Source organism: Hibiscus syriacus, unplaced genomic scaffold (genome assembly GCF_006381635.1).
Source record: "Hibiscus syriacus cultivar Baekdansim isolate YM2019G1 unplaced genomic scaffold, ASM638163v2 tig00116996_pilon, whole genome shotgun sequence".
Classification (NCBI taxonomy): Eukaryota; Viridiplantae; Streptophyta; class Magnoliopsida; order Malvales; family Malvaceae; genus Hibiscus; species Hibiscus syriacus.
This window is the reverse complement of record NW_024063512.1, coordinates 405,001-425,240: the sequence shown is the minus strand read 5'-3', so window position 1 is coordinate 425,240 and position 20,240 is coordinate 405,001. Positions and strand designations below refer to the sequence as shown.

At 34.4% G+C, this 20,240-nt stretch overlaps 1 pseudogene; it reads left to right on the top strand.

Annotated features, from left to right (window-relative positions):
* Positions 1 to 582: 582 nt before the first annotated feature.
* The window catches only part of LOC120193463, a 25,347-nt pseudogene continuing 5,689 nt past the window's right edge, over positions 583 to 20,240 (top strand).

Sequence of the window (20,240 nt, the reverse complement as noted above, 5' to 3'; positions counted from 1 at the left end):
TTTTTCAGTCTGATTAATATGTTAGAATAGATTTTTAGTCGAACCAATTATATATACATATTTAAATTTTATGAATTTAGAAATAAAATCTTAATATATGACGATCAATATGAACTGAGTTAGATAATCAAATACACAAAATAAATTGATATTTACCAAATACTTGTGTTTAAAATCAATTTTTATGTGAATCAAAAATGTCTTACATCTACCTATTTAATGCTATAAACATAAATTAATCTTATCGAAGCGAATATAACTACAAGGAAGACAAGTCTCTTATCAAATATTTAATACTAATACATTCTTAGAGTTTTGAACTCCAAACATTGATTAAATTAGAACAAGACTTAAGAGTTAGATTTTAATATAATTTATTTGTAATAATCATATCTTTAAAATTATGAATTTGATAGATGAATTTGTTTTTATTAGAAGAAATGGAATTGTAAAAATGTTTAAATATAAAATAAAACGTGACCGCATCTTCCTTGTCCTTTCCTCCTCCGCACTCACCTTTCCCATGGCTATAAATATGAACCCCGAGATCGCTTCGTAAATCTTGGGGTTAAGAGTAAAGCGCTAGAGCTTCACTTTGCTAACAACACATACTCTCTCTTTTAGAGGGATTCAGAGAGAAATATATTACACTGCATATACACACACACATACATATATACATCATCATGGCTCTTCACCTCACTTGGGTTTTCGTTTTTGGCATTTTAGGAAACGCTGTTTCATTCATGGTCTCCTTGGCTCCACTGTGAGTTTTCTTCTCAAACGCTCTCTTTCTTTTTACTATTGTTTTAGTGAGAATTTGTGTTATTAATGGAGGATTATTTCCAGGCCTACATTTTACCAAATATAAAAGAAGAAGACATCGGAAGGTTTCCAGTCGATTCCCTACGTGGTTTCACTCTTCAGCGCGATGCTTTGGATTTACCATGCACTGCTTAAGAAAGATGCTATGTTCCTCATCACCATCAACACGTTCAACGCTTTCATTTAATTTTTTTACGTTGTACTTACTTTTACTATGGCCCCAAGAAGGAAAAGGTATCATCTCGTCATCCAGTCATCCATATCTATTGATTCAACATATACATTTACACACACACACATACATATATATATATATATATATATTTGTAGACATCTGTTATTAACCGGACTTAAAAAATATTATAAATATTAATTATTGTTATTATTATTAATAAAAATTACATTATTTTATGTAGGACTGAAACTCAAACCCACTACAATAAAAGCAATCCCGAATTACAACAATTACCCAGAAACCCAACAAAACCTAAGACCCAGTTACAAATATCAAACCAATTACAAGATGCTGATCCAAGCCCAAGAACCAAATCCAAACCCGGTTACAAGACCCGACCCGTTTAACTGCTGCCTCCCACATGAAGTCAGTGATCAGCACCTATGCCTCCCTCGTGAAACCTGCAACAAATCCATTAAAGTTAACAAAGGATCAATCATCCACTGAAAAATGTACCAAAGTCATAACCAAACACAACTAGAAAATCAGGGGATGATTTTACCTAATCCCATCTTAATATCAACAACCAACAAAGAAAATATGCAAGAAGAGAACAAGGGGCTTTCGGTGAAAAAAAGAAATAAAATGAGGAAAAATCAGAAGCAAGAGGGGGGAAAGGAGAGCTCGGGGTCTCGACAAGAAAAACGGGAAGTAATCAAAACGAGGGAGGGGGTGAGTAGAAAAACACAGAGGGAAGGGAAACAATTGTAACCAAAGCCATCAACCAGGGGAGGACAACGAGAGGGATTTCATTAATAGGGGATATAAAATCGAGTGAAAACAGATTGTAAAGGTCGGTTCTTCTACATACCAGGGGGATTCATTGTAACAAAAAGGAAAAACAAGTTTATAATTGCACAATTCAAAATCAGAAAAGGCAATATAACTATTATTTTGTTTCAAGGTATTCTAAAATTTCTTTTGTTTTTCAATTTGTTTTTGTGTGCTATTATTATTTAAAACAAAATAAACAGGGATATAGGAATAGTATTAGCTTAGCCTTGAGTTGGAGTCTTTGCCGAGGTTAAAGCAGTGTCGGAGTCTCGTCGGTCTCGGGTTGTTATCGAAGTGAGGGGTCGAAGCTTTGGTTTGTTTTGGGTGTTTGTTTATTGTGGTTTACAGAGTGGGTATCGAAGGCGAGGTGGTTTAGGTTTTAGGCCAGAATGAATGGGGAAGGAGGATGTCGAAGAATAATATAGTAGGAAGTTGAAGAAGATAAACGGCGGGGTTGGGTGTTGAGCGGAAAGTGGAGAGCTCATCAAAATGTTTTTAGGGTTAAGATCATAACTAGGGCACCCCATATATCTGTTGTTGTTGAAACGACAACGTTTTTTGGAGGTGAGACAGCCCGTGTTTTGGGAGAGAGGGTTATATACATGTATGATCCATTAGTTTTGTTGATTTGTATTGCAGTCCTCAAATCGAGATATACAAATTCTGATTTAATCACTAAGTCTTGTGCGTGTTTCATCTTAGTCCTTGAATATAGTTATTTTGAATTATTATTTGTTTGTACATTTGCTATGCGGCTTTTGAAATCTACATTTTGGTCCTGAGCTAATGTTATGTCTTATTTTCGAATGTAATTTGTAATTTTGGTTACTTGGCAACTTAGTCACTCAGCAGGTTCGTTTATTTCAGTGGTTAATTTTTATTTTTGCATGCCTAGTTTAATTGTATTTTACTTTGGCCCTCTATGGAAATTTTGATTGAGATTTGAGTTATCAATAGCATATTTGATTTTATGTTGTTTTACGTCACTGTATGTATGTATGTATGTATGTATGTATGTATGTATGTATGTATGTATGTATGTATGTATGTATGTATGTATGTATGTATGTATGTATGTATGTATGTATGTATGTATGTATGTATGTATGTATGTATGTATGTATATGTATGTATGTATGTATGTATGTATGTATGTATGTATGTATGTATGTATGTATGTATGTATGTATGTATGTATGTATGTATGTATGTATGTATGTATGTATGTATGTAGTATGTGTATGTATGTATGTATGTATGTATGTATGTATGTATGTATGTATGTATGTATGTATGTGTATGTATGTATGTATGTATGTATGTATGTATGTATGTATGTATGTATGTATGTATGTATGTATGTATGTATGTTGTATGTATGTATGTATGTATGTATGTATGTATGTATGTATGTATGTATGTATGTATGTATATGTATGTATGTATGTATGTATGTATGTATGTATGTATGTATGTAGGTATGTATGTATGTATGTATGTATGTATGTATGTATGTATGTATGTATGTATGTATGTATGTATGTATGTATGTATGTATGTATGTATGTATGTATGTATGTATGTATGTATGTATGTATGTATGTATGTATGTATGTATGTATGTATGTATGTATGTATGTATGTATGTATGTATGTATGTATGATGTATGTATGTATGTATGTATGTATGTATGTATGTATGTATGTATGTATGTATGTATGTATGTAGTATGTATGTATGTATGTATGTATGTATGTATGTATGTATGTATGTATGTATGTATGTATGTATGTATGTATGTATGTATGTATGTATGTATGTATGTAGTATGTATGTATGTATGTATGTATGTATGTATGTATGTATGTATGTATGTATGTATGTATGTATGTATGTATGTATGTATGTATGTATGTATGTATGTATGTATGTATGTATGTATGTATGTATGTATGTATGTATGTATGTATGTGTATGTATGTATGTATGTATGTATGTATGTATGTATGTATGTATGTTATGTATGTATGTATGTATGTATGTATGTATGTATGTATGTATATGTATGTATGTATGTATGTATGTATGTATGTATGTATGTATGTATGTATGTATGTATGTATGTATGTATGTATGATGTATGTATGTATGTATGTATGTATGTATGTATGTATGTATGTATGTATGTATGTATGTATGTATGTATGTATGTATGTATGTATGTATGTATGTATGTATGTATGTATGTATGTATGTTGTATGTATGTATGTATGTATGTATGTATGTATGTATGTATGTATGTATGTATGTATGTATGTATGTATGTAGTATGTATGTATGTATGTATGTATGATGTATGTATGTAGTATGTATGTATGTATGTATGTATGTATGTATGTATGTATGTATGTATGTATGTATGTATGTGTATGTATGTATGTATGTATGTATGTATGTATGTATGTATGTATGTATGTATGTATGTTGTATGTATGTATGTATGTATGTATGTATGTATGTATGTATGTATGTATGTATGTATGTATGTATGTATGTATGTATGTATGTATGTATGTATGTATGTATGTATGTATGTATGTATGTATGTATGTTGTATGTATGTATGTATGTGTATGTATGTATGTATGTATGTATGTCTGTATGTAGTATGTATGTATGTATGTATGTATGTATGTATGTATGTATGTATGTATGTATGTATGTATGTATGTATGTATGTATGTATGTATGTATGTATGTATGTATGTATGTATGTATGTATGTATGTATGTATGTATGTATGTATGTATGTATGTATGTATGTATGTATGTATGTATGTATGTATGTATGTATGTATGTATGTATGTATGTAGTATGTATGTATATGTATGTATGTATGTATGTATGTATGTATGTCTGTATGTATGTATGTATGTATGTATGTATGTATGTAGTATGTATGTATGTATGTATGTATGTATGTATGTATGTATGTATGTATGTGTATGTATGTATGTATGTATGTATGTATGTATGTATGTATGTATGTATGTATGTATGTATGTATGTATGTATGTATGTATGTATGTATGTATGTATGTATGTATGTATGTATGTATGTATGTATGTATGTATGTATGTATGTAGTATGTATGTATGTATGTATGTCTGTATGTATGTATGTATGTATGTATGTATGTATGTATGTATGTATGTATGTAGTATGTATGTATGTATGTATGTATGTATGTATGTATGTATGTATGTGTATGTATGTATGTATGTATGTATGTATGTATGTATGTATGTATGTATGTATGTATGTATGTATGTATGTATGTATGTATGATGTATGTATGTATGTATGTAGTATGTATGTATGTATGTATGTGTATGTATGTGTATGTATGTATATGTATGTATGTATGTATGTATGTATGTGTATGTTGTATGATGTATGAGTTGTATGTATGTATGTAGTATGTATGTGTATGTATGTATGTATGTATGTATGTATGTATGTATGTATGTTGTTGTAGTATGTATGTATGTATGTATGTATGTATGTATGTATGATGTATGTAGTATGTATGTATGTATGTGTATGTATGTATGTATGTATGTAGTATGTATGATTGTATGTATGTATGTAGTATGTAGTATGTATGTATGTATGTATGTATGTATGTATGTATGTATGTATGTCTGTATGTATGTATGTATGTATGTATGTATGTATGTATGTATTATGTTGATGATGTATGTATGTATATGTATGTATGTATGTATGTATGTATGTATGTATGTATGTATGTAGTATGTATGTATGTATATGTATGTATGTATGTAGTATGTATGTATGTAGGTATGTATGTTGTATGTATGTATGTATGTATGTATGTATGTATGTAGTATGTATGTATGTATGTATGTATGTTGTATGTATGTATGTATGTATGTATGTATGTATGTATGTATGTATTATGTATGTATCGTATGTATGTATGTAGTATGTATGTATGTATGTCTGTATGTATGTATGTATGTATGTGTATGTATGTAGTATGTATGTATGTATGTTGTATGATGTAGTATGTATGTATGTATGTATGTATGTATGTCTGTATGTAGTATGTATGTATGTATGTATGTATGTATGTATGTTGTATGTATGTCTGTATGTATGTATGTATGTATGTATGTATGTATGTATGTATGTATGTATGTATGTAGTATGTTGTATGTATGTATGTATGTATGTAGTATGTATGTATGTATGTATGTTGTATGTATGTATGTATGTATGTATGTATGTATGTATGTGTATGTATGTATGTATGTATGTATGTATGTATGTATGTATGTATGTTGTATGTATGTATGTATGTATGTATGTTGTATGTATGTTGTATGTATGTGTATGTATGTATGTATGTATGTATGTATGTATGTATGTATGTATGTATGTATGTATGTATCACATAATTTAGCTTTAATTTCAACATTAACGTTCTTGTGCATTGCCATTAATGAGATAAAATTTTAATTATTAATTGATTTAATGTGATAGTCATTCTTCATGTGTTATGTTAATGTGATGGTAATAGAGGTGTAGGTTCAGTCATTTTAGAATATTGAGAATTCACTAGCATGTTTATAAGGTAGATATGTATATATTAATATTAGTGTGTGCATGTATCCTTTTAATTTTTTTTAGGTTCAAGCAGTTATTCAAATATATGACATTTTTAATTAATTTTTGTATGCCATCCTTTGTGCACAATTTGCATGATATTCTCATTCGCATAACCCGACATTATTACATAATTGGATTAAGGGTAATACCCTTTTAATTTAAAATTGGATTAAGGGTAATACCCTTTTAATTTAAAATTATTTTAAGTGGGTTGTCATAACTTATTCGATGTCCGTTTTTAAAGATTTTAAAATAAAAGTCTATCCCATCAGTGACACCTAAGTAATTGACTCATCACTTTAAAATATGATAATGGAAGGAAAAAAAATGTTTGACTATTTAAATTTATCGAGAAAATATTGTTATAACTATTTAAGATTTGGTCTCAATATTTTTAAATAATCGAATATTCTTTATCTTTCTAAAGGTTGGATAATTTTAACTTAATCAATCTGGGTGTTTTTGAATATGGTGAAATTCGTATGTTGTTATTTTGTTGGGGATCACAAATCAAATTAAATTTGAATTTGTAAATTTCATTGCAAAGACATTAATTAATCGACTATGTACCGATTTAGGGCGTTGTGGGGGTGCTAATCTTTCCCTACGCGTAATCGACTCCCGAACTCATTTTCTGGTAACGCAGACTTCAATTTGTTGTTTTAATTAAAATTATTTTTTATTTAAAATGACGACATTTTTTGGTGCCCAATCACACCCAAATCAAGAATTGGTGGCGACTCTTTGAACCATATTTTTATTTCGTAAATAAAATCCCAAATTTTCAAAACTTTTCAAAATCTCGCTTTTTATTGCATTTGCATTTGCATTTGCATTTGCATGTGCATTTGCATTTTTATTGCCTTTAATTTATTAATTTTGATATTGTTGCTTTTTTCATTTTGTTATCTCATTTGTACTAACTTGTTTCTATGTTGTTTTTCTCTTTGTCTGTATTGCATGATCATGACATAATCAAAAGGTGTTGATTTATTAGTGGTCATCATAGTAGAAGGTTTTCATGATGGACAAAGGGGTTTTGTGATCAAGTAGACTATAACACATATGAGAAATGGCATCCTGAGAAACCTTCAAGAATAGTAGAGAGATCTGCACCCAAAGATCATATGGCTGAGGAAGAAAAAAATGGAGATAAGAGATATGAAAGAGCATATGTCCAAGATGATGGATAGAATAGATACTTTGGCCAAAGGAAAAAAGACTTCTACAAAAGAAAAGAAAGAGATCGATGAAAACAATCTCGAGGTGTCAAATACACAAGGGACTACTTTAGAACCTGCTGATTCTAGCCAGTATGAGAAATCACGCACAATCATTGTTCATATCAACAAGCTGTTTGGAAATTTTAAAGAAATAGTGGCAACTGTAGAAGTTCAGAAGAATGAAAAGAAGCCATGCAGTCAGAACTCGGTGATATTTGATAGTCTACTCCCGACATCGGAGGAAGTAAACCTTGAAACTCCAGTTCAACCCAAGTCGAGAGGTGGTTTTCATTTTGATTCTATCCCAATATCATATAAGGAGTTGTATGATGCAATGTTAAAAGCTCAAGAAGTGGCCCCACATTATGTGAAACCTTTACAGTCTCCATATCCAAGTTGGTATGACGTCAAGGTTCGTTCTGAATATCATGCTGGAGTTCAAGGACATTTTATTGAGAATTGTTCTACCTTCAAATGACGAGTCCAACTTCTTATAGATCATGGAGTATTGGAGTTTGAATTGAAATGACAACCCAGTTTGGTAACGGATTATCCTATTGAGTCTGAACCAAAAGTGACCAAAGGTAAGGGTATATGTGAAAACATTCAAGAGGAAGATTGTTTACCAAAGTATGAAGATCAGATTCGTCATCTAAGAAATGAAAATGATAAATTGAGTATAGAGATGGAAGCCATGCGGGATGTTTTCCAAAGCATCAGTCAAGCCTTTAAATTTGTCGGCATAAGAAATATCCCATAGGAGTGGATATCAGGGGTCGTTAAACTGAAGAATGATGTTGAACAATGGAAAAAGAATTGCAAGGCACACGAAGGTCGAACCGAGTAGTTTTCTCGTGATTTACAGATTGCATAAAAAAGGCGCAATACAACCATCAATGATTTGAGAAAGTATCAAGTTGAAATTCAGACGTTAAATAGGTCTATTTCCAATATAGAGATTTTATATCAGCACCACAAGCAGGAGAATGAAGCTGAGCTAGAAGCCACTAGAGCCAAGAACAAGAAGTTGATGAATATGGTGGATGACTGTAGTGATTTTATGCAAGAGTTTCATAATCACAATGACTTTCTTACAAGGAAAAATCAACAGCAGTGTCTGCAGCTCTGAGAATCGGCACTCAAGATATAGAAAAGGGACAAAGTCATGAAAGAAGTTATGACCCAAGCAAGCAATGTGGCTTACAAATGGGTTGATTTAGCTGGCTTTGCATGAGTGGAAATTAAATTGGCTTTTAAAGGAGATAGAAAAGTTCAAAGTGAAAGTTGTCCATTATATGTAAAGTTTGTTTGATGTACCGAGACCTTTGTGTTCAATAAAAGTTATTTTAAGATGGTTACTCTAGAATGACACCTTTTATATTTGCATTGGGCATTTGGCATTTGGAATTTGCATTGCATGTATTTATTTAAGCATTTTATATGCATTAATTATGAAAACACATAAATAACTTATGGAAGATTATGTGACGTTAATAACAAGATCATTCATTCATACTACTTCCTCATCATCATGAACAAACAAATGGAAGCAATAGAACAAACTAATGAAGATCAGTTGCAAGAGCATTTGGTCGGGTTACAACAAGATACGAGGAATCAAGCATCGGGTTCTCTACAAGGCATATCGAATCAAATGATCCAAGTGGTGGCACCATAAGGTATTGATAAAAAGAAAATAGATGATAAAGGGAATCAATGTCATCAGACTGGTACATCAAGAGTGGTAATTTGCCCTGGAGCATCTAACTCAAACCCAGGAATGAGCCTCGTCAATTATGAGAAATTTGAAGATGAATTCAAGTGGTTGACTGAAGCCATTAAAGATATGAAGGTTGTTAATGCCTCTTATAAGGAGATAGAAGCTAGGGAACCCAGTTTGGTTCCTGATTTGGTCATCCCACATGAATTTAGGGTGCCTAATTTTGAGAAATATGATGGCACTAGTTGTCTCCTAATTCATCTAAGGATGTTTTGCAGAAAGATGTAAGGGTACTTAAATGATGATAATTGGTTGATTCATTACTTACATGATAGTCTTGTTGGTCCAGCTGTAGTATGGTATAATCATTTGAACAGAGAACAGATCAAGACATGGGTCAACCTAGCTGATGCTTTCCTGGGGCAATATCGATATATTAAAGGCTTAATCCCAAAACGTCACAACCTTTAAAGGATAAGGATTAAAGCTACTGAGAGCTTTAAAGAATATGCCCTAAGATGGAGAGGAGTGGCAGCACAAGTTCAGCATCCTTTGTTAGAAGAAGAAATATCATCTGGAGAGTTAATTGAAGATGCAATCAGCAAAGGAAACTTGAAAGTCACTTCCAGACATCCAACCGATCAAAAGGAAAAGACTGATGAGGTAAATGAATGTCACGTCCAGAGCTCCCACAGTCGTAAAAGAAAAGGGGCAACAGGTTACTCGAGCCGTCCAAAGAAAGTCCCAAGATCGAAAAATACTTTGAAAGTGTTCCAAACTTCTATCTCAAATCTGTATCCCCATTTGGTTAAAGGTCATACCTCACACCAAGGCCAGTGAAAGTGAAACCAGACCCTTCTACTCATACCTATGATCAAGATAGTGTCTGTGATTTTTTCTTGGGGGCATTGGGCCATCACACTGACAAGTGCATACCATTGATGGAAGAGATAGAAAGGCTCGTTGACAAGGTAATCCTGACAGGGGACGTGATCAAGAAATGGGGAGTAAGTAAGGGTAAAAACCTTAATCCAACCGGGCAACCATCATTCTGGGGGAAAATAGGGCATTCTGGCTGAACAAGTGAAGGTTGTACTCCACTGCAATCACATTTTCCATTTGCAACATCTTGTTTGAAATTGTTTTTTATACTTTCTCATCTTATTGTTTGTAAGGATATTTAAATGAATTTGTGTTACTTTAAATATGGTGAGCATTGAATGGAATTTGCAACTTGAAATTCTTTGAATATCAACTGAATTAAAAACTCTTTAAATGATTAGAGTTATAAATCTTTGACAAAATGACAAGGTTGAAATCTGATAAAACAAGGACCTAGGCCTTATCCCCAGAAGATACAATCTTACACCATACCTTTTTATTGCAGGGACCGACATAGCCTTCTTTTATCATAAGGGAATGAACAATAGGCTTGGTATTCAGATATGCATAGGAGCGGATAACATGTGGCATCTCTTGTGTATGATGTTATAAAATTGACTAGACCACACTTTTGTTGATGATGTTCAATGATGATTATGATCTTTACAGATGGAATAGTCGAGTAGGTGAATCTAATTTAGGTTAAATGCTTGGAAATTGAACTCTAACAATGAGATTTTCTGACTTTCAACAACACCTAGACTATGACAGGTTCTTCTTGACAAGCTTAAGAAATTGGATCCGTATACCCAGATTATAATATTATATGTATATAATAAAGTTTGAGTTGTCCCCCTAGTGTAATTGGTTAAATGCCCCAACTTTTTGGATAGAATTCAGCTAGCCTGATAAAGGTGATTATATTATATGTTTACAATATAGCTGAGCTATTCCGCTAAGGAAATTGGTTATAGAGGAAACTCGAAAGCCCTGGCTTTATGAATAGATTATATTCAAACCATGACCTTGATCGGGTACTTGGCAATTCGGTGTATACTCCACTGTGATTGTCAAGTCGAAGACTTTGTGATGAGATGAACCCTTCAGCTAGCCCGATAAAGGCAAATTACAATAAAGCTGATTTCAGCTAAGCCAAACAATGGCAAATTAAATCAATTTTATAAATAAGGAGTTTCGGTAAAGATGGACGAAGGGAGTTAAGGACATGTTATAGTCATTTTCACACGAGCATTCAGGAATTTCATTTTTAGATCGATATTTCTGCATTGCCTTTGTTTGAAGAGTCTACAAAGCTTGAACAAATGGAAGATTTCAGAGAACTGAAATAAAAGTGTTCTAGAAATTCTAGTAATTGATTATGCTAGTTGTGTCATTTTGTCCGCATCCGATTAAAATACCAAGCCAAGAAGGAAGGGCATGCTACGATATTCACAATGACCAAGAAAGAAATGACATTTTGGTGGTCGAAACCTTAGAAAATAAGAAGTCAACCCCTCAATTTTGACACTTGTCAAAGAGATATAACTCTGAAAACATTAAAGAGCTATTGATTCTTTTGATATTATGTGAACTCATGTTTATGATTTGATTCAATTGTGAGCCTGAATTAAGGGCCAATATTTTATAAAATTATTTCATTCTTTGATCCCTAAAATAAGAGAAAAAGGAAAAATGTTTTCAAACAGGACAGTCTCAAATGTGAAATGTCTTTAAGGCTGGCGATGTTTTTTTTTTTGCCTTTATTGAAGAAGGAATAAGCGATGCCATAACATGAATCATTCCACGGTGTTGAAAGTAAATAGTTCGAGAGATCATAAGGACTGAGGAATGGAGCTTGTAATACTCATTTGTGACATTGTCAGCAATCTATCAAGAAAATGATCACCATATGGGAAAGGGGCATATATCTTAGTGCATAGCAAAAATGCAAGAATGCGACCAGTTAAGTAGAAGATGACCACCTTATTCAGAAGAGGCACATATCTCATACATTTCTGTCATGTGGGTTGATCACTTCTTAAATTTGTGACAACATGAAGATAACCCCTCGAGTTACTTGACAACATTGTTGTTTGGTAACACTAGAATGAGAACATTCAAGTTAGGATATGTTGGGCACGAAGAAATCCATGAGTACCCACTTTGGGGCATGACCAGAAATTTAGAACATGTTGGGATGACAAGATTCAGACTAAGAAGATATTGAGAATGAGTCTCACAACTTGAGCAGAGCTTACTTTGTAAAGCAAACCAACCGAGCATCAATCAATGGTAGAGTCCCGAAACAATAACTCAGAAAGCGTCATTGAGTCCAGGACAAAATGGGGCATTAAGATCATAAGTCTGACTATGGAAAGAGTTCCACAAATGAAACATTTCTTTTGAGGCTTTAATGAAAAAACACAAAGATGCAAGTGGATCATATGGTTCATCAGAAATGCCAGCTTGAAATGACTTTTTGATTAAGTGAAGGAAGACCGAGTTCACCACTTTGAAGTCAAATGAATATTGCATCAACATTTTTACATTCATAAGAACATCATTTGCATAATGAATCATACATTACATTTAGATACATATCCATTGCATTCATGCATCAAAGCATAATTTTACAGTTTTTTCAAGAAAAAGAGAGTGAAAAGATAAAATTCAAGCCTTAAATGTAGGAATCACGTCCAAGTGGAAAAACCTCAAGAATTGAGGAACCCAATACACAGAACAATCATCATTTTTGAAGTGGGGCATGTTACCCAGCTAATGTGTTTTTTTAGAAGCTAAGTCTGATTTTCAGAAGTTTCTTGATGACTTTCAAATGAGTTTTCAAAGAAACTAAGTCTTATTTTCAGAAGTTTCTTGATGTTTTCAAATGAGATTTTAGAAACTAAGCCTTCGGGGGTTTCTTGATTTGTAAGTCCTTCGGTCCATCCATAAGAACTTCAGTACAGGATGTTTTCAAATGAGATTTTAGAAACTAAGCCTTTAGGGGTTTCTTGATTTTTAAATCCTTCGGGTCATCAGTAAATCTTTCGAGCATGATGCTTAAATCATTCGGGTCATCTGTAAGCCTTTCGAGCAAGATGATAAGACCTTCGGGAAGAATGTTTTCAACATTTCGGAGAGTTCATAATGAGAATAACTCATCCGATAGAGGGAGAAGAAGTTCATAATGAGAAGAGCTTGTTCGACCTATCACTCGATTTATGACATTTTAAATCAGTGACGCATCGCTTGAGGGATCAACATTTTCAAATGAGAGTCCATAATGAGAAGAACTCATCTGACAGAGGGAGAAGAAGTTCATAATGAGAAGATTTTGTTTGACCTATCACTCGATTCATGACATTTCGAATCAGTGACGTCTTGCTTGAGGGATTGTCATTTCAAATGGAGAATTCATAATGAGAAGAACTTATCCAACAGAGAGAAAATAAGTTCATAATGAGAAGAGCTTGTTCGACCTATCACTCGATTCATGGCATTTCGAATCAGTGACGCCTCACTTGAAGGATTGAAATTTCTAATGGAGAGTTCATAATGAGAAGAACTCGTCCTAAAGGAGAAAGTTCATAATGAGAATAACTTGTTCCTTTCAAATTCATCACAGAATGAGGTTAACCAATATTTCCAGAAGAGTTCATAATGAGAAGAACTCATCCAATAAGGAAGAAGAAGTTCATAATGAGAAGAACTTGTTCAACCTTGGTTTGATTCCATCACAGAAAGAGGTGGATCAACATTTTCAGTGGAGAGTTCATAATGAGAAGAACTCATCCAACAAGAGAGAAGAAGTTCATAATGAGAATAACTTGTTCAATCCAATAACGAAGGATATACAAATCAAATGTTAAAAAAAAAGACCGGATAAAAGTTGGTTTTCTTTTTCATCTTTGCCCTATTCTTGTTAACACAAGAATGTGCAAAGAGGGATAGCTGTAGATACCCATTTTTGAACGGACTTAAAAAATATTATAAATATTAATTATTGTTATTATTAATAATAAAAATTAGATTATTTTATGTAGGACTGAAGCTCAAGCCCACTACAACAAAAGCAATCCAAAATTACAACAATTACCCAGAAGCCCAACAAGACCCAAGACCTAGTTACACAAATATCAACCCAATTACAAGATGCTGGTTCAAGCCCAAGAACTGGATCCAGACCCGGTTACAAGACCTGACCCGTTTAACTGCTGCCTCCCACATGAAGTCAGTGATCAGCACCTAAGCCTCCCACGTGAAACCTGCAACAAATCCACTAAAGTTAACAAATGATCAATCATCCACTGGAAAATGTACCAAAGTTAAAACCAAACACAACCCCAAAAATCAGGGGATGATTTTACCTAATCTGTGATAAGCACCTATGCCTCCCACGTGAAACCTGCAACAAATCCATTAAAGTTAACAAATGATCAATCATTCACCGAAAATATTCCAAAGTTAAAACCAAACACAACCCCAAAAGTCAGGGGATAATTTTACTTAATCCCATCTTAATCTTAACAACCAACAAAGAAAATATGCAAGAAGAGGACAAGGGGCTTTCGGTAAAAAAAAAGAAATAAAATGAGCAAAAATCAAAAGTAAGAGGGGGGAGAGGAGAGCTTGGGGTCTCGACAAGAAAAATGGGCAGTAATCAAAACGAGGGAGGGGGAAAGCAGAAAAATACAGAGGGAAGGGAAACAATTGTAACCAAAGCCATCAACCAGGGGAGGACAACGAGAGGGATTTCATTAACAGGGGATAGAAAATTGAGTGAAAACAGATTGTAAGGGTCGGTTCTTCAACATACCAGGGGGATTCATTGTAACAAAAAGGAAAAACAAGTTTATAATTGCACAATTCAAAATCAGAAAAGGCAATATAACTATAGTTTTGTTTCAAGGTATTCTAAAATTTCTTTTGTTTTTCAATTTGTTTTTGTGTGCTATTATTATTTAAAACAAAAAATAAACAGGGAGATAGGAGTAGTATTACCTTAGCCTTGAGTTGGAGTCTTTGCCGAAGTTAAAGCAGTGTATGAGTCTCGTCGGTCTCGGGTTGTTATATTTGTTGGCTTTTCGTTTGGGTGTGTGTGTTTTATTGATTTCAAATTGAATATATTTTTTGATGGATTTGGTGTTTATTAGATTTATTTTAATGTATGAGATATGGATTTGATCTGTTTCCTGTTTATGCTTTTTGTGTTTTTGGTTTTTGAGATTTATCAATTCGCGTCCTTAATTACTGGATTTTCCCCTTTGTTTAAAGCTTTTTTTAGTTTAAGATTTGAAGCATTAATCAGTTTGAAGCTTAGTTAAACTAACATTGATGTATTTATTTATAAAAACTGTTGTTTTTTAATAAGAAACGAAATGGATAAAACGGGTTCCTTTTATGTGTATTTTTAGTATGTTACAAATGGTAGGATTTTTGAAAAGTTTGTAACTATCCAGATTATTTCTCTAGAAAAATGGGATTAAGTAGATCTTAATTGTTAGTATTGAAATTTGCAGCTCGGATTGAAATTTTTAGAATTAGTTGAGTGAGAAGCGTGGTGGTTATTCTCTTAATTATCCATATTCTTTTCTTTAGCGTTGATTGGTGCATCTTCTATATCTTTTTTGGATTACTTTTTCATAGTTCCTCATAGCTTCGGCTATAGATGATTACTTAAGGTCATGTCCTTCTTTTAGATCCCATAGGGCGTATAGGGGGAGGGCTCGACAGAGTGGTGACAAGGAGACTAGACTTAGAGTTTGTTCGTTGAATGTAGGAACATTAAATGCTAGGCTGCTGGAGCTGACCGACGTACTTAGTAATAGGAAAATAGATTTTGCATTCATTCAGGAGACAAGGTGGAAAGGGGCTCGCGCTAGAGAGTGTAATGGGTACAAGTTGTGGTATTCAGGCGCAGATAATGCTAAAAATGGGGTGGGTATCTTGGTATCCTCTAGGCTCAAGGAAAATGTAGTTGAAGTTTGTAGATACCGGGATAGGATCATGATGATTAAGGTTATTATAGAAGCGGAAGTGGTGAATATCCTTTCAGTGTACGCCCCACACGTTGGCCTAAGGGAGGGGGAGAAACGTTGCTTCTAGGATCAGTTAGATGATGTACTTAGGAGAATTCCGGAAGACCAAAGAGTTTTCATAGGGGGAGACTTCAATGGCCATATAGGTAGTGCAACCGATGGGTATGACGGTGTTCATGGGGGTTTCGATTTTGGTAGTAGGAACGAGAAGGGACGTACGTTGCTTGAATTTGCTATTGCACACGATTTGGTGATCACTAACTCCTTCTTTAACAAGAGAGATGTGAACTTGATTACGTTCCATAGCGGGGGACAGTATACCCAAATCAATTACATCCTGGTTCGAAATCAGGATCGATGGGCTTGCATTAACTGTAAGGTGTTCCCTGAAGAGGCATGTGCATCACAACATAGATTGTTGGTTTTGGTGTTCTGCGTACGCCACGGGAGGAGCACGTATAGGAGGGCTAAACTTGGTAAAACTAGGATCATTTGGAAGAACTTACATGGAGCGACAGCTGATGACTTTAGGAGTAAGGTTTTATCTAATACAGTTTTTGAAACTACAAACGCAAATAATGCAGATATGTTATGGAAAAATATGGCAAATTCCATCAGAGATGTGGGCAAAAACACCCTTGGGTTGTCGACAGGGAAGGTCAAAGAACATAAAGAATCGTTGTGGTGGAACGACGAAGTCCAAACTAAGGTGAAAACTAAGCAAACTTACTTCAAGGAATTGCTACAATGCAATGACGACGAAGAAAGATTGAGAGCTAAACAAAGATACAAGGAGGCAAAGTGGGAAGCCAAGATAACAGTGGCTAAAGCAAAGGATAAGGCATACGAGGAAATGTACAAGAGATTAGACACCAAGGAAAGACAAAACGGCATCTTCAGGCTTGCAAAATCCAGGGAGAATAGGATAAAGGATCTAGGTAGCATTAGGTTTATTAAGGACAATAATAGTGTTCTTTTAGTGAAAGATGATGATATTAAGAGAGTTTGAGGTAGTTACTTCTTTGGCTTAATTAATGACAGTGTCTCTCCCTGTAGAGATAGTACTGTTGATGGGTCAGCCGACCATTATACTACGGCCAATGACTGCCCTACAAGTAGGATTGGGTTTGATGAAGTCAAAATGACTCTTAGAAAGATAGGGAGGGACAAAGTGTCGGTCCAGATCAAATTCCTATCACTGTGTGGTTGGCCCTAGGAGAAGAGGGAGTTCAGTGGTTGACCATCATCTTTAATATTATTTTAGAGACTTCCAAGATGCCAGAGGAGTGGAGAGAGTCTACGGTGATACCAATCTATAAGAATAAAGGAGATCCCCAACGTTGTGGCAACTACAGAGGTATTAAAATACTCAGCCATACCATGAAGCTATGGGAAAAGGTGATAGAGGCTAGGTTGAGACAGGTTACTAAGGTTTCGGAAAACCAATTTGGCTTTATGCCAGGCAGGTCTACTACGGAGGCGATTCATCTACTTCGACGGCTTATGGAGAAATATAAGGAAAAAATATAGATCTTAACATGGCGTTCATTGACCTTGAGAAGACGTATGATAGCGTTCCCCGCAATACGATCTGGAAGACCTTGGAAACGAGACGGATCCCAAATGCTTATATCCGGGCGATTCGTGATATGTACTGTAGATCTACTACATACATCAGGACTACAGTTGGCGACACCCAGGCATTCCCGGTGAAAATCGGACTCCACCAGGGGTCGGCTCTTAGCCCTTACATATTCGCCTTGATTATGGACGACATATATTGTGCGACACCAAACGGTGTTCCATGGTGTATGCTTTTCGCTGATGACATTGTCCTAGTTGCTGAAATAAAAATTGAGCTGAATAATAGACTGGCTACTTGGAAGACTGCTTTAGAAGAAAAAGGTCTAAGGATCAATATTGAAAAGACAGAGTATTTATGTTCAAACTTCAGTGGGAAACAAAACGATGAAGATGTAGATGTTTGTATAGAAGGACACATTCTCCCCTAAAAGGATTGTTTCAAGTACCTAGGGTCTATGATACATAAAGATGGGGGTGTTGATGATGACGTGACACACCGTATAAAGGCGGGATGACTAAAGTGGTGGGCTACTACTGGAGTTTTGTGTGACAAGAAGGTGTCTCTAAAACTTAAGGGAAAATTTTATAGAATGGTAATAAGACCAGCACTGCTGTATGGATCAGAATGTTGGGCAATCAAGAAGGATCACGTAAGGAGGATGAAGGTCGTAGAAATGAGAATGCTTCGATGGGTATGTGGTATGACTCTGTGGGATATGACACCAAACTCTGCTATTAGGACGTCATTGGGGGTGGTGCATGTATCCGAAAAATTTAGGGAGGGAAGACTACGGTGGTTTGGGCATGTCCTTAGGCGACAATCGTCGGATACGGTCAGGAGGGTAGAGTTGATTACAGTCGACGGTGCCAGAAGGAGAGGACGACCAAGGCGGAAGTGGGAAGACTGCTTGAGATCTGACTTGAAGGATTTAGCTCTTACCGAGGACATGACCTCTGATAGGAAAGTATGGAGACTTAAGACCAGGGTAGCCGAGTAGTGCGGGTCACAGTCATAGGTTATAACATCTATGTCTTCTTTTTAATGCATTTATAGTAATTTCACTGACTTCTACTTTCTTCACGTTTCTGTCATTGGAATTTATGAAGGCTTAGATCTAGGGTAACGGAATAGTTTTGCCTTAGTTTAGGTTCTAACACATTTGACTTTACTCCTTCTCGTAGCTTGCTATCGTTGACTTCTGTGTATCATTATCTTCATGTTTCCTCTTTTCAAATTTAGTTGGATCTTACATTTCTGTCTATATTGCAGAGATATTTATGCAGGGATTACTTCCCATTACAGACGCGCATAAGAAGACTGCTTATTAAAATAAAAAAATGGCCAACTATGTATTTATTTATTTATACATGCATTGCATTGCATTTTATTTTTATTTGTAATTTTTATGACTACCGGAGGTCTTCCACAGAAGCTGCTCTCAACCTGGCGTTGGGGGCAGCCTACTAGCCTACCTCTCCCTTACCCCATTGCATATGGGAATAGGGTTTCGTTGTTGTTGTTGTTGTTGAAGTTGAAGAAGAGAAACGGTGAGGTTGGGTGTTGAGCAGAAAGTGGAAAGCTTATCAAAATGATGTTAGGGTTAAGGTCATAACTAGGGCACCCCATATATCTATTGTCGTTAAAACGGCAACGTTTTGGGAGGGGAGAGAGCCCGTGTTTTGGGAGAGATGGTTATATACGTGTATGGTCCATTAGTTTTGTTGATTTGTATTGCAGTCCTCAAATCGAGATATACAAAATTCTGACTTAATCACTAAGTCTTGTGCGTGTTTAATCTTAGTCCTTGAATATAACTATTTTGAATTATTATTTGTTTATACATTTGCTATGTGGCTTTTGAATTCTACATTTTGGTCCTGAGCTGATGTTATGTTTTATTTTCGAATGTAATTTGTAATTTTGGTTACTTGGCAACTTCGTCACTCAGCAGGTTCATTTATTTCAGTGGTTAATTTTTATTTTTGCATGCCTAGTTTAATTTTCTTTTACTTTGGTCCTCTATGGAAATTTTGATTGAGATTTGAGTTATCAATAGCATATTTGATTTTATGTTGTTTTACTTCAATGCATGTTCATTTTCTTGTATGTGTGTGTGTGTGTGTGTGTGTGTGTGTGTGTGTGTGTGTGTGTGTGTGTGTGTGGTGTGTGTGTGCATTATACATAATGGATACATGCATATGTATGTATGTATGTATGGATGTATGTATGTATGTATGTATGTATGTATGTATGTATGTA